The sequence below is a fragment of the Diabrotica virgifera genome, chromosome 4 (assembly GCF_917563875.1).
Source record: "Diabrotica virgifera virgifera chromosome 4, PGI_DIABVI_V3a".
NCBI lineage: Eukaryota > Metazoa > Arthropoda > Insecta > Coleoptera > Chrysomelidae > Diabrotica > Diabrotica virgifera.
Window position 1 is genome coordinate 31,838,539 of NC_065446.1, and position 4,361 is coordinate 31,842,899.

Here is a 4,361-nt window from a genome sequence, read left to right on the forward strand (position 1 = left end):
AACCAAGAAAGGCAAAAATACAAATATCCACTAGGAAGAATTTCCTGTAGCTGGCTGTATACCATTAATTACAAGTAAAATTTAATAAAAAATTTTGGTCTTGGTAAAAGGTATATTATTTTAAAAAGCCCTATAGGGCTACAAACATCGAACAGAACGTTTTCGCTCTAAAAAGAGCATCATCAGTGTTGCCTAAAATAAGTATAACCATATTAATTATCAAAATGTTGAATTTAAAGTGATGACCAAGGTAGAATCAAAGTTTGGTTATACTTACAAGAACATGGTGAGCCAACCAAAAAATACGAAGGTCAAAGCCTTTCAAAAATGGACTAAAAGTCACATCAAAATGCTAACATAGCAAATTCCAAAGGATGGATATAATCCCTAAGGATATGGCCCTAGGATAACATATGACTCCCACACGTTGTAAGTGGGTCAAAGGTAACAAATTAGGTCATTATGTTACAAGAGCTGACAGGCAACTAAGATATGAGATATCAAAAGCGAATCTGTCTGATGTCAAGACAACAATTGTCAATGGAACTTGAAGTATCATGAAAAATTGGTTACACAGCTACTAAATTTATAGTTGTTTATAGTACAAGCAATGATAACAGCTAACATCAGTGTGTTGGAATTATAAAAATAAAGAGTTAGTGAGAATAGATTATCTAGATGTAAAATAGAAGGGGGGAATTTGAGTACCCACAATCATCAATGAAGTGTACGTAAATTGATGAAGAAAGGTAGGCAAAACAACATACAGATAATGTAATGTATGGTTTATGTTTTGAAATTAGATAATTTATATTTGTGAACCAACACAAATGATGGCTGAGAGACTGGCTGAAAAACTAGAGACAAAATAGGGGTCGTGATATCAAATGCTGAAAAAGTTGTAAATGCAAAATCTTATTTATAAATTAATAAAATATAGATGGGGTCATCAACACAAATTTACAAGACTGAAAAGGTTGTATTACAAGCTTAGTCCAAATTTATTTATTATGTCCTTTTATGTTAAATAACATCTAGGGCAAAGAAAAATTAATAACTTGGATAAAAGTGTCTAAGCTACAACTAAAGTGGGGTCAGATGAAGATAAGTGTTGAGTAAGATTATTGAGTATATGAGAAAATTAAAAATTGTGTTTATTTGAGATAGATGAGTTTGTGGTATATAAAGTAAATGTGACATCACTATTGAGACTAATTAACATTATTGTACAAAAATACACTTATACAAAACAGCTATACAACCAATAGTAACATACTTCAGTCAGACATGGACAATGACAAAAAATTAACAAAATTTACTGGAGATCTAGGAAAGGAATATCTTGAGGAAGATATATGGAGGAATAATAAAGGACAGTTTATGAATAAGAAGATCAAAGGATGAGTTAAAGGAATTATACAACTAACCTAATGTAATAGGAGTGATAAGAGGATATATAGTGAGGTCACCTAGAAAGAATGCCGAACACGAGGGCTCCGAAAAGGGTTCTAAACTGAACTATAGCCTAAAAAAGAGAAAACGAAGAACAATGGATGGGTCCTGGTTCATCAAAAAAAATATAGGTGGTGGTACAAATGGGCAAAATCGATAAAACACCCTGTAACTCGGTTATGAAAATCGGTGAGGCAATAAATGTAGTATATCTCGAACCGCCTCAATGATTTCTATTAATCATTCCAGTATTTCCATTTACTAATGAAACACCCTGTATAATAATAATATTAATATGTATTATTATAATATGCATATAATAGTACATTATTTCACGGTTTTTGCTCTAAATTTTAAAGAACCGCTTGGATTGACATGAAATTTGGCATACGCATAGCTTACATGTCAAAGAAATAAAGTGATATTGTGCCGATGTGTGCTTTTGCTCTGGGGGTGACTTTCACCCCCCTCTTGTGGGTGAAAAAAAAATGTCCAAAATAAGTCCAGAAATGGGTAAACTGACTAATTTTAAGTAACTTTTGTTCTATAGAGCTTTTTCGCCAAGTCAACACTTCTCGAGTTATTTGTGAGTGAATATGTTCATTTTTCAACAAAATAACCACATTTTTAGACGGTTTTTCGCAAATAACTCAAAAAGTAAGTATTTTGTCGAAAAAACGTTCTTAGCAAAAATGAAGCCTGTAAAAAAGTAAAAAAAATAGTGTACGCGTTAGGTCTCTGGACCTCGTAGAACCAGAGTTACAGCCAATGAAAAATAGATTCATATTCACCAAATTTCAAATAGAATATTTAGACGTGAAATATCCAAAAAATTAAGCACTTTTTGGGGAAACCCATTATAACTTTTTTAAAGTGTTTAAAAAAAGCTTTATTTCTGTTTTTATAAAAAGTTTCTAGCGTTAAATTTAAGCAAGTTACGCTCAAAATAAAGTTGGTCCCTTTTGTTTTGCCAAAAAAAAAATCAGGAAGACCACCCCCTAATTAGCAACTTAAATGAAATTAATCTTTACCGCTCCACAAATTATTTTACTTATGTTGTGATTATATGATCTGTAAGTTTCATCGATTCAAAGTGCTTATTTTTGAAAAAATTTGGTTTTAAAGTAAAATTTTAAAAAATTTTAATTTTGAAAAATATGTTTTTTCTCAAAATAGCTTAAAAATTGTTAGAGATACCGAAAATCTCGAAAAACAAAAAAAGTCAGCATTGCTTTTCTAAATATCATGTATTTTTTTGTTTTTCTGTTAGACAAAAATTGATTAAGATTTGGTGTTTCTAAATTTGCATACATTCGTGATCAGTGACTCGTTCAACCCCTTTTAACTACAGCCCTTTCAAAAATAAGGACTTTGAACCGATGAAACTTACAGATCGTATAAACAATACATATGTATACGAGTCAAGAAACTTGTGAACTCGTTGCGATTAAGTTCATTTGAGATACTAATTAGGGGGTGATTTTCCCGATTTTTTCACCAAAAAAAAGGGACTAACTTTATTTTGAGTGTAACTTGTTTTCTTTTGATGCTAGAAATTTATTTTATAAAACAAAAATGAAGCTTTTTTTAAACACTTTAAATAAGTTGTAATGAGTTTTCCCCGAAATGTGCTTCAATTTGGTAATTTCACGTTAAAATATTCCATTTGGAATTCGACGAATATGAACCTATTCTTCATTAGCTATACCTCTGCTTCTACTAGGTATAGAGACGTGATATATACACCATTTTTTTTTTAATTTTTACAGGCTATATTTTTGCTAAGAATATTTTTTCGACAAAATACTTACTATTTGAGTTATTTGCGAAAAACCGTCTAAAAGCGTGGTTATTTTGTTGAAAAAATGAACATATTTACTGGCAAATAACTCGAAAAGTATTGACTTAGTGAAAAAACTCTGTAGAACAAAAGTTACTTAAAATTAGTCAGTTTATCCAGTTCCGGACTTACTTTGGACAAATATTTTTTCACCCCCAAGAGGGGGTGAAAACCACCCCCAGGGCAAAAGCACACATCGGTACAATATCACTTTTTTTCTCTGACGTGTTAGATATGTGTATGCCAAATTTCATGTCAATCTAAGCGGTTCTTTAAAATTTAGAGGTTTTGCAATATTTTACCGTTAAAGAACCTACTAATAAATTGAAATAATTATTTTAAATTTATTACAATGTATTGCTGTATGTTTTAACGTGGTAAAAAATTTATGACGTACTACACAATTTTTTGTAAAATATCACAATAATTATTATTTTGATATTGGCCTATTGCATTAAAAAATAATATTAAAAAAAAACAAAAAGATCAGGTTCCACCGAGATTTGAACTCGGATCGCTGGATTCAAAGTCCAGAGTGCTAACCATTACACCATGGAACCGTGAGACTTCAGCTTGCCTAAACTATTTTTATAGGGAGCTAACGACAGTTTTCATTAAATTTTTAAATCTCTCAAATAGCCCTGTTTATAAATTATTATAATATCTAATAAACACATACACTTCAGCTTCAGAACGTAAAATAATTAAAAAAAAATTATACAAAATGCTAATCTGTACTTTCAACGAAAATTTTATTTTCGTTTATAAATTCGCAAGTCTGTTCGTTCGTTCGTTCGTGCGTTGGCACCCCTGCTATACTTGGAGCCGATGTAGCGATCATTGGCGGATCTAGACACTTGCCTTGGGAGGGGAACTTTGCCTTAGGGGGGGAAACTTCCACTGAAACACCAACCAAAACACATAAGAAAGATAAACCCAAACTAGGTACATAAAGGACATAAATAATAACTTATATGCACCTTAATTTTCCTAACTAGCATGTTTATTGGGTTGAATTTGTCTGTCTGTGGTTTAAGTTTCATGTCAGCTAAATATTTTTAGTAGGGAC

General features: G+C 31.3%; 1 non-coding gene across 1 annotated transcript; it reads right to left on the reverse strand.

The window, feature by feature from the left end:
- Positions 1-3,780: 3,780 nt before the first annotated feature.
- On the reverse strand, positions 3,781-3,852 carry Trnaq-uug (transfer RNA glutamine (anticodon UUG)). Its single transcript has one exon. It is a non-coding gene; the product is annotated as a tRNA-Gln (tRNA).
- Between the last annotated feature and the right edge of the window lie 509 nt (positions 3,853-4,361).